Source organism: Pan troglodytes, chromosome 1 (genome assembly GCF_028858775.2).
Source record: "Pan troglodytes isolate AG18354 chromosome 1, NHGRI_mPanTro3-v2.0_pri, whole genome shotgun sequence".
NCBI lineage: Eukaryota > Metazoa > Chordata > Mammalia > Primates > Hominidae > Pan > Pan troglodytes.
The window spans coordinates 27425028-27446941 of record NC_072398.2 but is presented as its reverse complement, the minus strand read 5'-3'; positions in this window follow the sequence as shown (position 1 = coordinate 27446941).

Here is a 21914-nt window from a genome sequence, read left to right as displayed (position 1 = left end):
GTTTGTATCTTTGCTCATCCTTTTACTTTCAAGCTTTCTAAATTCTTTCATTTCAGGTGTGACTTATAAGCAATACACATTTGGATTTTCTTTTTTCTATCTACAGTGTCAACTTTTGTTTGGAATATTTAGTCCATTTACATTTTGCATACAGTATAATATATTTGACTTTAAATCTAGTATGTTTCTATTTATTTTCTATATATCCAATCTGTTCTATTTTCCTTTTTCATTTCTTTCCTTTTTTAAATCAAGTATTTAAAAAAACTAGATTCTTTTTACCTCTATTTACACATTAGATGTATTTTTTACTTAAAATTATAACATGCACACATTAAAATTTAGTTTAAATTAATACTTTCACTTCATTCCATATAATGCTGAAACTGAGAACAATTTAACTTTCATAATGCTTCTCGGAACATATATGCCAATGCTGTTGTATGATACATGTGTGTAAGTTCATATGATATTATTGTTCATGCATATAGATAATATTTGTTTAGATTTACCCATATATTTATATTTATATGTATTTTTTTCTTTTGTACTTTATTTTTTTCCCACTTCTTCAAGATTTCATCTGAGATAATTTTTCATCTGCCTGAAAAACAACTTTTAGATTTCCTTTAGGAACAGTCTGATGATTAATTCTAACAGTTTTGATTAGATTTAAAATGTCTTTATTTCACCTTCATTATCAAAAGGTATTTTCACTTTGTATAGAATTTTATATTGGTAGTGATTTTCCGTCAGCTTTTTGAAGCTGTTGGTCTTCTGGTTTTTATTATTTCTGTTAAAAAATTAGCTGTCAGTGTTACTGGTCTTTTGGTTTTCATTATTTCTGTTAAAAAATCAGCTGTCCATGTTATTGCCGCTCTTTTGAATGTAATTGTCTTTTTTGCCTTTGGCAACTGTTACAATTTTCTCTTGATCTTTGCTTAAATGTGATGTTTAGATGTGATTTTCTTTTTAAGTATTCTTCTTTGGATTCATAATGCTTTGTAAATCTATGGTTTGAGACTTTACATCATTTTTAGAAAAATATCTAGGCAAATATTGCTTCTATCCTGTTCTATTTCTCTCCTCTTTGAACTCTAATTACACATAAATAAGACCATGTACCAAATCATATGTATTTCCTCATATGTAATTCATGTTATCTATAAGTATTTTTCATCTTTTTGGTTTTTAATTCTTTATTCTAGAAATGTTCTTACAATTCATCTTCAAGCTCCCTAATTCTCTCTTCAGCTATGTCTAATCTAATCTGTTAAATCCATCCATTGAGTCATTAATTTCAATTACTATATTTTATCAGTGTTAGAATATCCCTCTTGGTTCCTTTTTAAAGTTTCTTGTTCTCTTCCAAAATTCTCAGATTATCATGTCTTATGCATTAATTGAAGATATAAAGTCCATGTCTGGAAGTCTATTCTCTAGACCACCAGTAAATCTCTTCCTATTTTCTGTCATTTTCTTGTTTTCCAGTCATGTTGTTTTCTTGTGTCCTAATGTACACATGGTTATACATGGTCACATACACACATGTACACACATAGGCATGCACATTGTATCTCTCTTTCTCTTTCATAAACACACACACACACACACACACACTCATAGAGATAATTTGAAGCTCTGGATGATATATCTCTCAGCCAGGCTGGTGCTAGGAGCATGCTGAATCCTAGACTCACCTTAATCCAATAAGTAATTGAGATTCTTAAACACTGAGTTTTAATCTCCATGTAGGTTTGTATATTCATTATACAACTTGAGTCCAAGGCTATCATCTCTTGGGACAGCAACTAAAGCCTGGACGATTTACCAGTATCCTTCTCTCCTTGAGGGCTTCTGAAGACCAGTGTTTTCCCTAGTCCTTTCAGACTTTCAGAAGCTTTGCTCAAGTTTACAGCTTCTCAATGGACTCTACCACAACTGTACAATGCATTAGAGGGAAAGCATCCCAAAATGCCAAGCTCATCTCTCTGAGTTTCCTTTTCCTGAATTTTGTCTTCACAATTAATTCTGAATTATGTCAGTAATCTGGTGTTTTCAAACATTTGTTGTTTATATTTTGTCCATATGTGCTAATTATTTTCAGTAAGAAAATTAGTTCAATTTACTAGTCATCCAAGTAGCTTCTAAGATTTTCTAATTTTCCTGATATTTTGTGGTTTGTCTGTGATGTGTATAAGAACCAATTTGTTTGTATTTATCCCGCTTGATACTCATTGCTCTTTTTCAATCTGCATCCAATATCTCCTTTCAATTCTTGAACTCTCTGCCATCGTCTTTTTGAACATTGGCTGTCCCCATTGTCTCTAATCTCCTTTTCTGGAATTTTTACTAGACATTTGTTGGAGCCTCTCCTGTCTTCTATATCTTTCAATTTCTCCTCCAAATTATTCGTTTACTTATTATCATCTAGTACATTCTAAGTGGTTTCCTTAAAATTATCTAACAATGTTTTAATCTGTCTTCTGGTAAACTACCAATTTTATATATATTTTAATGGCTATTTTTTATTTTCAAGAATTTCTACTTTTTTTTCAAATGTATCTGTTCTGCTTCATTTTCTTATTATTATGTTCTGGATTATTTTCCCTTATAATTTGAACGTCTTTAATATGTTAATTTTAAAGTATTTTTTAAGGTTGAGAAGAACTAAATATTTATCAGACCAGTTTTCTGAATAGTTCCCACCATTTCCTTATCCCTAAAGCCATGGTTCTAGATGAGCTATGTCCTCTTAATTTTCTTATTGTATAGATAATATACTCATCCTTTGGTATTCATGAGAGATTTGTTTAAGGACTTCCAGCAGATACCAAAATGCACAGATGCTCAAGTCCGTGATATAAAACAGTATGGTATTTTCATATAACCTATGTACATCTTCCTCTATACTTTAAATCATCTCTAGGTTACTTACAATATGTAATACAATGTAAATGCTATGTAAATAGTTGCTATACTGTATTGTTTAGGGAATAATAGCAAGGAAAAAAGTCTGTAAATGTTGAACAGAGATGCAATTTTTAAAAAATATTTTTGATCTCTAGTTGGTTGAATCCATGGATGCAAAAATCCGTGGATGTGGGCGGCAACTATCCAAGAGTTTTACCTTTGCACCAAAGCATAATGTAGTCTTGAGGTTCTGATTACTAATGGTGAGTATGCTTTCATCATATTAGTAAGACGACCCTAATTCCGCTTTGTATCCTTGAACAGGGGCTAGAGTTTTACTAGGAAGCAGCCTTTCTTGCAAAGTATCCATTTTCATCTCCCTCCAGATACAAAGCTTACTGCTGGGCTCCTGCTCTGTCTTTGGTATTCAAAGCGTGCAGCTTTCATCTGGTTGTGTAACCTGGGCCATATGGCCTCCAATCCTACTCAGTTATTTCTTGATCCTCTCTATCATTGATACCTGAAGAATTCACTTCTTGCTTTCAAAATTGGCAATGTATTTTTTAAAATAATTTAATCCACTATCTTGTATTTTTATGTGTTTGGAGTAGAGAATAGTGAGTTAATGAGGCCACTTCCAGAATTTGCCTAGTCTACCGACTTGAAAGAGAGCCAGAATATTCTTTAAACTTCTAAGTGCAGTCATGTTTGTCAAGAAATGCTGGTGTGTCTGCTGGAAATTTATCATAAAAATTCTAACTTCTCTGCCTCTTCCTGACAAAATAAATAAATTAGATCAATTGCTTGAACCCAAGATCAAACTATATACATTATAAAAATGTATATACATATCAAAACATAATGTACACTATAAGTAGGTATGATTTTTATTTGTCAATTATACCTTATTAAATCTGAGAAAAAACAAATGAAATAAATACATAAAAATAATAGTTATCTGTGTTAGGGGAAAAAAATTTATAGCCTTTAACCTTATCCTCAACTTTATTACCAATAGATGAGAGTGCATTAATTATTAGGCTTTATTTCAAGTATTTTTCTCAGCTTTGCCTTGATCTAATATAATAAACCATGTATCATGAAAAAAATGTAAAATGTTACCTTCATAAGCTAAGAAATTATGCATTAGATAGCCTATTTACTGGTGTTGGTGGTAGAGAAATAGCCTGTCTTGGACCTCATTTCCAAAGAGGTTTACTGTGAAGTATTCAACAGACTTCATTATCAAACAGTGTCTTCTGTTTTCTCATTACTGTGTTGCTTCCAAGGACCATAGTCAGGAGTCAGAGGTCATTTGAGAGCATAATCCTACAAATATATATGTACACATTTCACTGATGGACCTTGTTGCTGCCTATCTGAAGAAACTATACTATTTACTCAGCAGCAAAATCAGCACCACTGCTCTTTTTCCCCCAAAGTCTCAAACAACACCCAGCCCATAGTAGGACCCTTACAAAAGTTAGTTGGGTAGTTAGAGAAGTAAATGACTGGAGAGAAATGAGAATGCTGAGACTATAGTATTGATCACTTGCTGCAACTCGCAATGTAGACTCCTAAAGTCAGGCAGGAGAATAGTTTTAGTCCTGCAGTCCATGGGGATCTGGACTACTAAGCAGATAACCCACAGCTCTTTCCTGGACTTCTAAGGGTTTTTGTCATATAAGTAATCTAAGTATTCTAAAGCTTTAAATATTTTTAGTTTGTTGTATAAAAGACAATCGATGCAGCAAGTATTTATTATTGCTGAACGCAAGCTTGGGAATTAATAGGCATAGTCTTGGCTGTATACCTTGAGTGAGTCACTTCTCCCTTTGAGACTTCAGTTTCCTAATCTGTAATTTGAAGTTTGAAAGGCTTTGACTAGATGGCATTTTAAGGCCCCTCCCAGTATGAACATTCTCTGATGTGTTAGTGACCTTCTAGCAGATGTAGTAACAATAAAGCAGATTTTTGATTGGGTTATTTTTTAAGCAATATGGCTATTTCCAAATAGCCAGTGGTTATTAAAAATATAAACACAATTCCTGCTTCATTCATGATATTTCTCCAAAAATCAGCAGGTTACTTACCACATATATTTTCAACAACTCAATAGCCAGGGTTTATAGTAATACCAGCCTCCCTTTACACAGTGCATTTTATTCTAAAGTGCATTATCTTTAGAATTACCCTGAGACATTCTTTCACTCAGTCATGAATGCAACTATTTCAGTAAGGAAAAAAAAAATCACTTCTATTCAAGCACACACCTGTGTGGCCAGATAAGAACTGAAAAACAAATCTGCTGCATTTGGGGAGGGAATTCCCAGTAGAGGAAATGAGGAAATGGAAAGCCGTTTGGTGGGGATTAGAATCCTGAGTCCCATCCCTCATTCAGCACTTCAAACTGTGTGGCCTTGAGCATATCACTTCACCTTCAGCTTCTCTTGAATGAAATGAAAGGTTCTCTAGCGACTGTCTAACCCTGGCTGTGCCACAGGATTACCTACAGACCCTTCTACATGCACGGTATTGGGCCCCATCCAATATAATGAAATCAGTACTTCCAGAGGTGGGGCTTTGTAATATATGTCATTAAAAATCCTTCCAGTGAATTCTGGCTTCACACAGACCAGTATTTGGAGATAAGCAGGCTTGGAATCAGATCTCTCTCAGTCTTGATTTTTTAGGATTCTGTGAATGCATCTTCTGGATGAATCACTCCCAAATCTCCTAAGTATATGTAATACAATCTCTATTAGCTGTGATGGGTCCTTCTGAGGAGGAATAACAAACAAGCAATGACAGAAAGATACCTTTATCTTCAGAGATATGGTAATCTAGTCTAATTATTGAATTCATTCAACAAATATTTATGGACAATGTATTATATGTATAGAAATGTGCCAGGGACTAGGGAAAAACATGAACAAGTCTCACAGATCTTGTATTTGTTGGAGGATACAGACAAATAAAGAGGCTATTAGAAAGCAGAGTAATAAGGTGATTAAAATAAGAATAGGGTGCACAGAGCATGTTACAGGGGCATAATACAGATTTCAGAAGACCAGGGAAGGCTTTCTGGAGGAAGAGACATCTAAGTTGAAGCCTGAAAGGCAAGGAGAGAATGAAGAAGCGGGTTCCAACTGGAGGAAGCAGCTTGGGTAAAAGCGAGGAAGTCCATGCTAGTATAGGGTAAGCACTGAAAGATATGGTTGGTGCAGGGGTTTATTAAGGAGAATTGACTCACATGATCACAAGGTGAAGTCCCACAGTAGGGCACCTGCAAGCTGAGGAGCAAGGAAGTCATTCTGAGTCCCAAAACCTCAAAAGTAGGGAAGCCAACAGTGCTGCCTTCAGTCTGTGGTCAAAGGCCCGAGAGCCCCTGGTAAAGCACTGGTGTAAGTCCAAGAGTCCAAAAGCTGAAGAACTTGGAGTCTGATGTTCAAGGGCAGGAAGCATCCAGCACAGGAGAAAGATGAAGGCTGGAAGACTCAGCAAGTCGGCTCCTTCCACCTTCTTCTGCCTGCCTTTTTCTAGCCACCTGCCTGCATTCCTTCTGGCTGTGCTGGCAACTGATTAGACTGTGCCCTCCCAGATTGAGGGTGGGTCTGCCTCTCCCAGCCCACTGAATCAAATGTTAATCTCCTTTGGCAACACCCTCACAGACACACCCAGGAACAATACTTTGCATCTTTCAATCCAATCAAGTTGACACTCAATATTAACCATCACAGGATGAGAACAAGAGATGAAGCTGGAGAGCGGGAGGGGGAATCAGGGACCAGACCACGAGTGTGGGTATCAGGGTTCCAGCAGTGACACAGCTTTGGGAACTTGTCAAGTCCTGATCTGGAGTCTGGTATGTGCCCCTGTGTACCCAGCTGAGTTTGAAGGTATGGCCCCAGCCTTTCCCAGAAATGCTGCTCACCCATATTAGAGGCAGTCAGCACTGGAGAAGTGTGATGAGGTAGCACTATTTTTCTAAGTGCTTTATTTCCCTGAACATGCCGTTTATTACATTTTGGGTTATAGCTAAGGCTCACGGGAATGGACTGGAAGGATGTAGCTTCCCAGCTCAGGTTCAGAGTGAAGCAGCATGCTGAGTGAGCATGTTTCCAGAGCCCAGAGGGAGAAGGCCCAGGTGAAGGCTGCCAACTGGGATGTGCCAAGAGGGTGGAGGTAAAGAACCACCATGGCAGGGCACCACCCTCTCCAACCCTGACACTACTTTGAATTATCAGAAAACATACAGATTTCTGCCTTACAGAAGACCCTTTTATTTTTTGCTTTTATAACTTTATTATGATATAGTATCAAATGTACAGAAGAATCACAAGTACTTCCATATATTCCTTACTCAGTCTCCTTATATATTAAAATTTTGCCCATATTTATTATGTTATTGCCTCAAATTTTATACATACTGTTTTCTGAATCATTGGAGAGTAGTTTCATATGTAAACAAATATATATTTTACTTTTAATTTGCCAGATACAACTTTATTTTTTTAATTTTTAATTTTTGTGGGTACATAGCAGGTGTCCATATTTATGGGTTACCTGAGATATTTTGATACAAGGATGCAATGCATAATAATCCCATCAGGGTGCATAGAATATCCATCACCTCAAGCATTTATCCTTTGTGTTTCAAGCAATCTAATTATAATATTTTAGTTATTTTAAAATGAAGGATTAAATTATTTTTTATTATAGTCACCTTGTTGTGCTAGCAAATACTAGTCTTAATTATTCTTTCTTACTATTTATTGTACCCATTAACCATCTCCCACTCCCGCCCATGATTACCCTTCCTAGCGTCTGGTAACCATCCTTCTGGGAGTAGTTATATATATCACGCCTCTTTATTCCTAAATATTTCCATGTGTATTTCCTCGGAACATTCATACATAGTCACAGTACAATTATCAATGTTTTTAAAAAAATTAACATTATTATAAAAGTGTTATCTTATCCAGGGTCCATATTCAAATTTTGCCAACTATCTCCCAAAACATTTTTTATTGCTATCTATTCCTAATAAAGCATCAAATCCAGTATTACACATTGTATTTAGTTGCCATATATCTTAGTTTGCTTTAATCACTAGCAGTTCACTATGTACATCATTTCATTTAATCCTCATAACTGAGGCTCAGAAATGTTTAAGAAACTTGCCCAAAGTCATAGAGATTGAAATCCCAGTCTATTTGATTCCAACGAGTCTTTTCTTTCCATGGTATCATCCTGACCATAATTAAGATATTATGTTCTTCTAACATGGAACCAACTATCTCTCAGAACTATCAGAGAAAAGATTCGGTTTCTTGTCCAAGATGTATCATTTGTTAAGTGCATGAGCTTGAGGTGCTCATAGACTTATTTGTTGAGCCTCACTTTCCTTTCTTGCATAATGAGAGCCATGCCTGCCATTGCTAACCTTACAAGGTTGCTGTGAGGTACTAAAAGAATGAGCATGTAAATGATCTTTGTAAATTGTAAAGCTAGAAACATATAAAAACCTACCAGTGGCACATTCACACTAAGGTGCAAATGGCTGAAATCAGACCCTACACTGTGTAATGACAGAAAAAAACGGAGCAAGAATTAAACAGAATAATAAAATATTCACATAGAAAGGTAAAAAGGCAAAAGAATAGGCTGAAGATATTGGAAGGACATGTTTCAGCTATGTCCTAACTTTTCTGAACCAATTCCTTCCCAGACCCAAGGTGCTATCCTAAACTTTTCCATATCACTTTCCTGGGTTTATCTAAGATTCCAGAATCCATAGACTGCTCCCCTCTCCCTCCACCCATACACACACTCACACTCACTCCACCATCCCTGGGAGAAGTTTCTTCCTTCTCCAAATATGTACAAAACCACCAGTCCCTAAGCCCAAGTGGGCTGGCTGAGATCAGGGCTATTCTGGGGCAGCCAGTTTGCACGCTGATAGGGGAGGATTAATGAGACAGTCTGCTCATCCATTGCAATTAGAAACAACACTGGAACTATTCTGAGGCTATTTCTATGCAGGGAACTTGAACTGCTCATCAGCCCTCCTCACTCAGAGACCTGTGGGTAATTAGGGCCGTGTTAAATATAGGAGAATCAACCCAGAGCAGCCCCATCTGTGCCGGCGCCTTGGGTTCTGAGGATACACTGTGCCCTCAGCTAGCACTCCAACAGCAGTAAAGGGGGATTTAGCTTCAACCTGGAGGATTTGGGTGTTGCTTAACTCAAGCTAAAAATGCCCTGGCCTTTTAGCCCCACATGGGCTGTCAGATAAAACTCAGGAGTGAAAACCACATCAGCCCCAGGAAAGCACCTGACATTTATGGGCCCTATTTGCCAAGCCACAGGGTTGCCACCAACTCATTAAAAAGGACAGTTTAGCTTAGGATGAAGGCATGGAGGGAGTGCAGTGTGTCTGTAAACCTTATATTTGAAGAAGAACAACTAAAAAAACAAAAACAGTGGGTAAGGAAGGATGCTATAGTATGTAATTACAACACCCTCTGACTCCAAACAGTTGTGTGGACACTGGGTCATTATGCAGGACTTTTCTGTCCTTCTGAAAAGACACTCCTAAGTAATAAGCTCATAGCACACAAGATTGGATAATACTGCACAGTCATTATTTTCTCATGATGTTGCTCAGGGGTGGAGGGGTTGCTGAGTATATTAGTTTCACTTTACGGATTTTATTTTCTAGAAGTTGTTGGGGGAGATAGTAAACTCAGACCCATAGGTAGAGCCCACAATAGGTCCCAGAGAGAGCAATCCTGAGTTCCTGTGGCCACTAGTCTTCATGGTAATTACCTCTTTGCAAAATGCATCTTCTGGGGCCTGCTACTCAAAGTGTGGTCCTTGGATTGGCAGCTTTGGTCTCCACCTAAAGTGTGGTAGAAACGCAGAATCTCAGGTCTCATCTACTCAATCAGAACCTGCCTTTTAACAAGGTCCCTTGGTGATCCATATGAACTAAGAGAAATACTAAAGTTTAAGAAATATTCTCCAGGAGGCCCATTGCCTTGTGTCTGGGAGAGGGTGTGAGGCCATTTGTTGCAATGCCACAGGTATTTGTTGTTTGCTTGTTTGTGGTTGGTTGGTTTGTGTTTCCTGATGTCTGATGATTAGAAAGCCTTACAACCTCCCAGGCTTCCAGGATGGGTGCATTTGAGGGTCCTAAGGTAAAATTTTAGGCCAAGCCATCATGCTTAAGCCTTTCCATTTCATCCATCTCACAAGGGATGAGGATTCAAAGGTTCTAGACTGGGAGGGCCTGTCTCCTAATTGATTTAGGACATTCAATTGTGTTTATGGTTACCAAATGTCATAGGGGCTTGTCCTGCACTGATCTATAGCTCAGTGACTAACATCCTCAAGATGGGGAAGTGGCTTGGTGTGTTCCTGTAGCTGTATACCTTGTTTCCATGGAGCCCATTTTTTATTCACGCTAAGTTTGCCTGGCCTTACAAAACTTCTTGGGTGGTAGCAGGGGCCACTGTATCCTAAGCAGATCCACTGGAATCAATTTTTGGTGGAAGCTGGCTCCAGTAGAGGTCAACTGCCCCAGATAAAAAAGGAAATTGCTGTTTTTCCAGGTATTTGGAGGGCTTGCTGGCCAGGCAGGTCGCTGTCAGGGTTTGAAGGCACTAAAACCCAGGAAGTAGACCCTCAGCCCAGCTGTTGAGACAGATCCAGACTCTCCGTCTCTGACAAGCCATTTGGACTGTCTTTTCTGAGTTCTTTATATTTTCCTAATTCATGGGCTTCAGGCAATCACAACCACCCAATGACATCCTCTTTCAGCTGCAAAGTACCATGGGGTGATGGACAGTGCACTATCCTGGAGACACTATTTCACAGGCAATTTTGCATCCACTTAGCCCCATCTGAAGTTGACTCAAGTGGACTAGTATGGGCAGCAAAGAAGCACACAGACGATGGCATCTCTAGGAGTACTAAGCTACCCAGATGACCGAGAAGAACAGTTATGATAAGGTGACAGGCTGCATTTCTCCAATCCTGAGTAGGAAACATATTTTCATCCCACATGGTAACTCAAGTTCTATGGTTGTCAGGAGCTTCTAATGTCCCCATATTAAGAATCACACAATGTAATACACCACTAGCTATCACATGACACATGGGAGAGAGTTTCAGAAGAAGAATGTCACATTGGTTCTACTTCCTTATCCCTAAGTAATTCTCCTCTTGCCCATGGAAGCAACCGAAGTGCCATTTGCAGATTACCTTCTTTTTTGATTTGTTTCTTTGACAAAGTTAAATGCCCAGGCCAGACTGTGTAAGTATTACAAGTATAGCAGTGAACAGGCAGATATGCTTCCTGCCTAATGAAACCTACTTCTTGGTGAGATACATAGACATTAAATAAGCAATCAGAGAATTAATGCGCAATTAAAATTGTGACAAGTGTGACAAAGAAAACATACAGGATGCTGTATACAGTGGTTGTTTGTAAACGAGCTTTCAAAAAAAGCCCTGATTTGTAGCATCTGCCAATTTCTGCAGTGTAAATATATCCACAGTTAATTTCAAGCTACGGGCAGTTGCAGTTGCCAGCTCACACAGTTCTAGAATATTCAACAATCAGCTCTGGTTAGCCAGCATGAGCCAACTTCAGCAGACCACTGCGTCACATCAGATATTATAGAGAAGGACTAAACTGAGCTATGGGGGGTCAGAGCTTTTCTGATGAAGTGAAATTTAAAGTGAGCCTTGAGGGATCATCAGTAATTTGCTAGAAAAGGAGTGAGAGCAAAAGACTTTTCATGCATAAGGAATAACTTGTACAATGCATAAGGAATAACATGCATAAGGAATAACTTGTACAATAACTTGTACAAAAGAGGTAAGAAGGAACATGGTGTTTTATGTAATGGGAGAAGATCAGTGTGGGGAAGCTTAGTGTGCCTCCAAACCAGATGAAATAGATACTATTATAATTATCCTCATTTTTAAGGAAACTGAGCTGCAGACAGCCTGAATAACCAAGTAACTAGCTCAAGGTCACACAACTGCAAAGTGGTAGGGTGTGGATCTGAATCTTGGCAATCTTTCTCTAGAGGCTGCCATGCTATCACTTTGTGCTGCCTTTCAGCTGAGAATGGAAATGGTAGGCAAGGGCCCAAACCATGCAAAAGCTAGTAAAATGGCTTTCTTCTACAAGCAATATCAAATTCGTTTCTCAAGGCATTTCTCTAGGCCAGCAGATCTTACCTAACCCATTTGGTTAGGAGACCATAGGAAAATCTGATGAAAGATGTAGACAGCCTCATCATAATGAATGTGTTCAAACACATACACAAATTTACATATGTTTTTTGATGGTTCACAGACACCCTAGTCCATTTATAATCTCCTTAGTAGTCCAAACATTGCAGAAAAGCAATCTGTGGGCTGCATTTTCCCCTCCTGCTGGCCTCCTGCCTCCTATCTCTATCTTAGATACTTTTGTTGATTCAGTTCTTGCTCTCTGCCATCTTACAAGAAACTTGCAAGCTTCCAGGAACAGAAGATTTCATCTTTCACTGAAGCCCTGGGGCCATGTCATTTAAAATACCTCTAGCAAGAGTGCTGGGCTATGGTCAGGAAATGATTTTCATCTCAACCTGCTCTCTGACAACTTTCTCCCCTGTTTCCCTATCCACAACAAGGAAATTTGTTAGCACCTATATTTAGTGCTTTGCTTGAAGACCCATATCCTGGCACTTCCTATGTTAAAATATGCCATAAAAATCCAAATGTGCCGGGTGCGGTGGCTCACGCCTGTAATCCCAACTCTCAGGGAGGCAGAGGTGGGAGGATGGCTTGAGCCCAGGAGTTCAAGACCTGCCTTGGCAATATAGTGAGACCCCGTTCTCCACAGAAAGAGAGGGGGAAAAAAAGACAAAAAAAGGAAATTACCAGACCCTTCGGCCGGGCATGGTGGCTCACCGCCTGTAATCCCAGCACCTTGGGAGGCTGAGGTGGGTGGATCACGAGGTCAAGAGATGGAGACCATCCTGGCTAACACGGTGAAACTCCGTCTCTACTAAAAATACAAAAAAAAAAAAAAAAAAAAATAGCCGGGCATGGTGGTGGGCATCTGTAGTCCCAGCTACCCAGGAGGCTGACGCAGGAGAATGGCGTGAACCCGAGAGGTGGAGCTTGCAGTGAGCCGAGATCGCGCCACTGCACTCCAGCCTGGGTGACAGAGCGAGACTCCGTCTTAAAAAAAAAAAAAAAAAAAATACAAATGTATGTCTATAATTCAGTTTACAATAAGTCTACTTTTCACTGAATTATATTTGAGAGTAAAATTGTATTAGAGTATTGAATTACATTTCAGAGTAAATTTCTGGTATAATTATGCTTTACTCTGACTTCTTCATAATTGTTTTTGAATTTATAGGTGATATTCAGAAAAGTGTTCTGAGACCTTTGGAAAAAAAACCCCATATAAATGCAGAGCATTACAACTATAATAATAATTATTTTGCTGCCATTTCCACCATTGATCCTGAAACTATTTTTCCTCTGCTTCCAATTAGCTATTTTCTCCCTCCCATCCAAAATAAGGAGTGACAGCTTTAAATTAGCTAAAGATTAAAAAAAAAAAATCCTTGAAGTACCGTCTGCAGTGACAACCTTACGAGGTAGAGGAGAGCTTTTTGATACCATCCCACACACCAGCTTATGAGAGCTGATTGTTAAATATTTTGGAGTTTTATAAGTTGACAACTGTTTTAGATGTCAAAAGCCAATGGAGTAAAAATGCTCTGATGAGTCAATAATAAAATACCGAGCAATACCACAACCAAGACACTGACCTAAGTGTTATAGGGAAGACCAAGTATGTCTTTAACCTATAGTCTAAATAGATACATGGGAGGCTATGGGCCCCTCAAGGGTAGAGTCTTCTTAATAAACACTTGCCATGGTTTGGGCCACTGAAAGATATCAATGAAACACATGTTTGTTGAATGAACGAATAAATGGATAAATGCTAAGGTGCAGCGCTGCCTAGCATTGGGAAGATGACTTTGAAGAGAATCCCAGAGACTCATGTCCAGATTAGGGGAAAGGAAATGTCTTTCTGATGACTTCCTTGAAATTGACATATATAAGGAATAAGGACTAATGAATAAATACTTGTGTTCTGTTCTTTTCTTTGGGCCTTTTTCTCTACCTCTCTTACTTCTCTTCCTGACTTGGTAGAGTGTAATCCATTTGAAATACTGCTCAGTGGAGCCCCCAGTGGTTTAGTAGATCTGTGAAATTCGATATTATTTTCTTACAAAAACTCTCCTCTGGGGGTAGTAACCTTTGTCAGTCTCCTAGTTTTGGCTTTGTTGTGCAAAGTGAACTATCGTGGATTAAAGATGGCCACAAGTTCTTTGCTACTCTATGCATTGAGAAGTGAAGTCTAATTACCCAACCCTTGGATCTGGGCTTGCATTACTGATTCATTTAATAAATAGAATTTGGCGGAAGTGATCCAGAACTTTGGAATTTAAGTGATTTAGAAGACTTACAACTTTCATCCATGCCTTTTGGAATCCTTGTTCTTGGAAACTAGCTGCCATGTTTTCAGGAAGCCCAAGCATCCCTATGGAGAGGTCCATGTGGAGAGGGTCCAAGGTATCCAGTGGATAACCCTGGATGAGTTCCAAGTCAACTATAAGAAGCACTTGCCAGTCATTTGAGCAAGCTATCTTGGAAGTACGTTCTCCAGCCCCAGTCAAGCCTTCCCAGAAGACATTTCTTATCTGCATGAGTTTATCAGAGATGAACTGTCCCTATTGAACCTGCCTAAAACAGATTAGTGAACAAAACAATTGTTATTGTTTTAAGTCCCTAAGTTGTGTAGTAGTTTATTATGCAGCAATAAGCAACATGCCAAAATAGTAAACAAAAGGAATATTGAATTCTTAAAGGAGTATGAAGATTAGAGCCACCAACAGGAACTGAAACAAAATGCAAGGATGGTGATTCCTACCAAATTCCCCATTTATTTTGCTGATTTATCCTATGCAGAACACAGATGAATTTTGAAGAATGACAGTGAATTTTTAATATCTCAATCAGATGTTGGCTCCAATTGCAGCTGTTGTTCCAACTGTAGTTTCATTGATGGAACAAATCAATAGGGCTCCTGGCACCTGGTCAGGAGCCACTGAGCTGGCAAATGCTTATTTCTCTATACCTGTTAATAAAGTCCAGAAATTAGCAAATTACAGCTCATGGGCCAAATTCAGACTACTGGATTTTTATAAATAAAGTTTTATTAGAACACAGTTACCTTTATCTATTTACATATTAGGTATGGCTGCTCTTATGCTGCAACAGCAGATTTCAGTAATTATGGCAGAGACCATATGTCCTCCAAATTCTAAAATATTTATTTTCTAGCTTTTTACAGAAAATGTTTGCTAACCTCTGGTATATACCATCAGAAGCAATTTGCTTCCAGCCAACAGGGTTACTAATGTACCTCCACTGTCCTACTTCAGGGCTATTTCAACTTTACAGCCCTGTGTTGTAATCTAGTCCACAGGGACCATAATTGTCTATCCATTCCATCAGATACCATGCAGGCACATTATATTAATGATATTATATCATGATTACTGTACCTGGTAAATAGGATAAAGTAACTAGTTCTAGATATGATGTTAAGATACTTGCATACCAGAGAGTGATAAATTCCACAAAATTCACTTTATATCCACTGAATGTTACTGAAATTTGTAGTGATCTACTTGTTTTGAGCATTCCAAGATATTCCTTTCATGAACATGATGACAGGTTGCTATATCTGACCTCTCCTACTATTAAGAAAGAGGGATAATGTCTAATGGGCCTTTGTGGATTTTGAAGAGAATATATATTTCATTGGGCATGCTACTACAATCCATTTACCAAGTAAGATGTAAGGTCATTAGTTTTGTGTGAGGTCCAAAACAAGAAAAGCCTCTACAATACAAGGCTGCCATGCAAACTGCTCTTACTTCTAGATCCAGTAGATTCCATGGTGCTAAAAATGTCTCTATTAGGCAGGAATCTTGCATGAAGCCATTAACCTGATAGATGAATCATAGAGCAGACATTTAGAATTCTGGAGCAAAACTATAACAACTTCTTTAGAAAAATTCTTCTTTTAATTCAGATATTCTTCTTTTCTCTTCAAAATTCTTTAGAATACCAGTTTGAAACTGGAAGCTTGATCATGGGCCATCAAGTTATAATGCAACCTGAACTGCCCATGACTAACTAAGTGTTGTTGATCCATCAAGCCTCTAAGTTGTGCATGAATGATCAAATGGAAGCCTCTAAGTTGTTCATTCAATGATCAAATGGAAGTAGAATATATGAGATCAAGCACAAGTATATTAAATAAGCAAGTGACCCAGTTACCCATGGTGTCTATTTGTGCAACAATAGCTTCAGAATCTTACACCCATGGCCTCATGGGAAGCACTCAGTGACCAGTGGACTGAAAAATATTTGGCATTGTTTACAGAAATTTTTGTGTGATATTCTGGTATCATCCAAAACCGAATGACTACATCGTTGTGGCCCTATACTGGTGGTGTGGGGAAGAAAAATTTTCCCAGTAATAAGAACTTCCAGCAGTGTACCTAATTGTTCATTTTGCCTCAAAGGAAACACAGCCAGAGGTATAAATCTACATTGCTTCATGGGCAGTAGCTAACAGTTTAGATGGACAATAAGGGACTTAGAAGAAACATGACTGGAAAATTAGTGACAGGAAAATCTTGGGAAGAAGTAAATGGATAGACTTTCCTAAATGGGCCCATGTGAATGTTCATCAAAGCTCAACCTCAGCATGTAAGAATCTTAATAATGGACAAGAGAACACATTCTGCAGACCTTTATCAGGTTTTTCTTACCAGTTTCTTCTGTTCTTGACCAATGAGCTCGTGAACAAAATAGCCATGATGGTAGACATGGAGGGTATGCATGAATTCAGCAACATGAACTTCTACTCACAAGGCCTGAAAGGGCAGTATTTTGTTCTTGCTCCATAGAAACTTACTCTTTATAGGGATTTGTCTTCCCTACCTGTAATACCTTTGCCAAAATCAGTATCTGTGGACTTAAAGAATTCTTATATCTTTTTTCCCTTCATGTTATTCCACAATGCTTTGCTTTTGACCAAGGAACTTACTTTGCAGAAAATGAAGAATAACAGACTCATGCTCATGGAATTCATTAGTCTTAACTTGTTATTCATCACTCTAAAGCAGTAGAAAGGTGGAATTCTTCTTTTAACTATTTACTGTGCTAGATGGATGGAAACACTTTGCAGGGCTAGGATAATGTCCTGAAAGATGCAGTAAATTCTCTAAATGATCAATCAATGCATGTTGCTGTTTCTCTCTTATCCAGATTTCATAGATCCAGGAATCAAGGGGGGAAAATGGAAAGGGCTCCTCTTACTGTTACCCATAGTGATCCACAGCAAAATTTATTCTTTCTATTCTCAACTTTAGACTCTGCTGGTCTAGAAGTTCTGGTCCCCAAGGGAGAGATGCTTCTACTAGGAGATACAGCAATGATTCCATTAAGATGGAAGTTGATACTCCCTGCTGCCGACTTTGGGCTCCTTATGCTAAAGAATCAACAAGCAAAGTCAGATATTGGTGTATTGGCTGGGATGACTGGGGAAATTGGATTACTACTAGACTATAGGAGTAAGAAAAAGTGTGCCTGGAATTCAAGATCATATCTTATACTCTCAAGTCTTGTAATTACTTTTGTTGCTGTAACGAACAAAGTAAGTGGAAAATAACCCAATGCAGGCTCAATTGCAAAAGCTCGGATCCCTCAAAAATGAAAACTGACATCACCCCAACAGGCAAGAAACCATGACTAGGTGATGTGCTTGCTGAGGACACAAGTATATGGAATGGGTAGTGAAAGAAGGAAGTTATAAATACCAGCTATGACCACAAGATCAGTTATAGAAATTAGGATGGTAAGAATTATGCATATTTATTTTTTGATATAAATATATTTGGTTGTACATTAACCAATTCTTTTTTCTACCCCATCCACCATCTAATATAAAATGGGGTAATAATAGTCTTTGTATTAGTTCCCTAGGGCTGCTATAACAAAGTACCACAAATTGGGTGGCTTAAAACAACAGAAATCTATTTTACTGCAGTCTGTATGCGAAAAGTCCTAAATCAATGTGATAGTGGGGTCACTTGCTTTTTAGAAGCTCTGAGGGAGAATCTGTTCAATGAGTCTCTTGTAGCCTCTGATGGTTGCTGGTAATCTTTGATGTTCCTTTGTCCAATCTCTGCCTCCATTGTTACGTGACATTCTTTGTGTCTGTGTTCAAATTCCCCTCCTCTTATAAGTACACCAGTCACTGAATTAGAGCCCATCTTAATCCAATATGACCTCTTCTTGATTATATCTGCAAAGACCATATTTCCAAATAAGATCATATTTACAAGGTTCAGGGTTTAGCACTTCAACATGGCTTTTTGACAGACACAATTCGACCCATAATATCATTATATCTCAGTATATTCAAATGACATGACATCGAAGGGAAAGTGGATCTTAGCTAAAAAAAAGACTGAATATCATCCCAAAATGGACAAAGTAACCTATGAGGCTATGTATCTTTTTTTTTTTTTTTCTGTGGCATCATCTCACTCTATCACCCAGGCTGGTGCAGTGGTGCAATCTCGGCTCACTGCAACCTCTGCCTCTTGGGTTCAAGTGATTAGAGTAGCTGGGATTACAGGCAGGCACCACTATGCCTGTCTAATTTTTGTATTTTTGGTAGAGACAGGTTTCACCATGTTGGCCAGGCTGGTCTCGAACTCCTGACCTCAAGTGATCCACCCACCTCAGCCTCCTAAAGTGCTGGGATTACTGGTGTGAGTCACTGCACCCAGTCGTCTTTTAAATGTGTTTTCATCTGTAGAACTGATAGTTGCATCATACTAGATAGAAGCATCATTTTGCTAATGTCTTCATTTGGAAGTTATATTTAGTTAAGAGAAGTGGACATGGATGCCAAGTTGGCAAGGGATGGACTTTGGTAGCTTTCTACAGTATCAACTTAGCTAAATCAGGAGCTATATTTTCCAGAATTTCCTCTCCTGATTCACACTGAGTTAAGGTTAGCCTTAGGGGAAATTTGCATGAGGTTGGAAAAGAAGAATTGAAGCAGCAACCATTTGAAGGGGGCACCAAACTCTATGATGGCAAGCACACATTTACCCTGATGTGGTGACTCACCTGGACTTAGCGCAGCAGCTGTAGTTGAAGCTCCCAAAGCTCTGTCTTCAGCTTTGCCAAGTCCTATGCTAGGTATATGTTCAGCTCCATGGCAGAGGGCACTAGATCCTTCTGGAAGTCACCCCCATTGAGGTTGGTAAAAGGCTGATGTGGGTTCCAGTTTTTCCTCCTAATTCCAATCCTTCTTTGTTCTCCTCTACTTCATGCCCAGCTTTTGTTACTGGTGGCTGTGCTGACCCGGAGAGTTCAGCCCATTATCAGACAGATGCAACACACTCCCATTGACTTCTTCACCAGATCCCACACTTGCCTGAGGTCTAATCCCTGGAATAAACCCCTCATTCTATGTCACTGTTTCTGCTTCTTATTAAACACCGATACATGCACCTTGCATCAAACACTGACAAAGGTTGTCACGAAGGAAGAAATCAGGAACCACAGAAAGCACTGGTGTTCATATTCCACCACCTCAAAAAGGCAGGAAGTCTTCTACAGATAGGTGTGATTTGGGGCACTTCTGAATTATGACCCATCCTTCTGGATGCCAGTGCTAAAATAATCATTTTCTACCACCCTTCATCTGACCTCCATTCATATGCAACAACTGTCTCCAATCAGAGCTTGAAACCAAACAGCAACTATATTTCCTGATATTTCATGTTTGGTGAAAAAAGCATAAAATAAAATGTGTTGTGACCTATTTACAAGAGCCTGTCCCCACATAATGTGAAGGCCATCATTGATTGATCTCTATTTAACTTGGCTCATTGGACTTCTTACCATCAGAATATCTAGTTGAGCAATTTATTAGCATTCTGTCTTAGTCAGCTTCTGGAGTGTAATTCAGGTCCTAGTTCCTTACTCTGACATAGGTTTTTTTCTTTTCATTTTAGCCTCCCATTTTCTCCTGTTTCCCCTATTACAAAAGGCGATGTTTCCCCTTTACTGCCAGCATGTGATTGTGTGGTTGTGTACATTTCTTCTTGAATATTTCCCCTTGTACATGTTTTTTGTCAGCTTCCTTGCCCTACCTCCCATGATGCCTTTCCTTATCCAGCAGACACTGGCACAAACTCTTTCAAGAAATGAAAACTCCCTAATCTGGTTCACATGCATTGATTGGAAAAGTATTAACTATTGAAATAAATGTAATATACATAGAAACCTAAAGCTACTGTTTTGTTCAACCTAAGATAACAATGCTTGCTGTATTTCTTTAAATTAATTACAGGTTCACTCTGCTAAGTAATTAGATTCATTTAATATAAAACAACCATTGCTGGATTCTGAGAATGGTTCATGCGTTGGTCAGGGACTTGGCTTTCTTGGGGAGACACAATTATTTCCTAGGGCAGCCTTATAGCTCCCAGACAGCTAGTGAGGCCCAGCAACATGTGGAGTCTGGTTTCTAGAGCTATGGCTTGGTTAATCTGTATTATTTTCATGAAGTGGTTAACATTCCTTATGAAGAAATGGAGGCTAAGTGACTCACAGCAGATTAGTAGAAAAGACCTGAGTCCCTCTCAGAATCCTTGGTATTCTGGTTGGCAGGATTACTGTTTGCCCCAGGATAGGCTTTTCTCTCAAAATCATAAACTTCCAAAAACATAAATCATTTCCATGTGGATAAAGATGAGAAACTGTATTGACTTTTCTCTGTTTTGTTAGAAAGAAAGAAAAAAGAGAGAGGGAAAGAGGGAAAGAGGCAAAGAGGGAAAGAGGGAAAGAGGCAAAGTGGGAAAGTGGGAAAGGGAAGGGAAGGGAGACGGAACAGAAGGGAGAGGGAAGGTAAGGGAGAGGGAACGGAAGGGAGAGGGAAGGGAAGGGAGAGGGAAGGGAAGAGGGAGGGAAGGGAAGGGAGAGGGAAGGGAAGAGGGAGGGAAGGAAAGAGGGAGGGAAGGAAAAGGAAGGGAGGGGAACAAAGAAAAAGCAGAAGGAAAGAAGGAAGGGACAGAGGGAGGCAATATACCTTACATGCTATCAGAAATTTAACACTTAGACTTAAAATAACAAAAAGAAATGTCTGCTAAATTACCATCTATTTTAAATCACTAATTATATATCAACCTGACTCCTTAAATACTCTAACACCAAGGAAATTGTTAGCCTGAGGAGTAGAAAGCACAAAGCAGAGATTTACCTTTCACCTCATTAACACTTTCTATTAAAATAATCTAAAACAGCTGTTAATTCCTGTTAAATTCAGTCTCCACTTTTCTATAAAAGAAAAATTTAAATTATTTTTGGTAGAAAAGCTATTTTTTTAAATGTCAAAAATATTTCCTAACATTTTCAAGCCAACATACACAAAATTATTTATGTCAAATGTTGTCACATAGAATCCTACATGCCAGATTCTTCAACTCTTTTATTCACCCCAGGCAAATTTCAGTTTGCCATAAATCTTCCTTATGGCCAAGTCCCACTAGACTTTTAATGTAATGAAACACAGAAAATATTTGCATTGTGTTTTTCCCATACCCCCAACCCTCCATCAACAGTGAATTGGGAACCCAGCTATGCATTAACCCAGTGTTATAAGGAAGCTGTACATATGTATGGAGCTGAGTTTCAGTTTGCTGAGAAAAAGAGTAGGCAATAGCAATTTGCTGCAATGCATTACATGGTTAATGTCACCAAAGATGTCAAGTGAGCAAGTGACAATGGGGTGGGGGGGTGGGGGGAGGAACATCAAG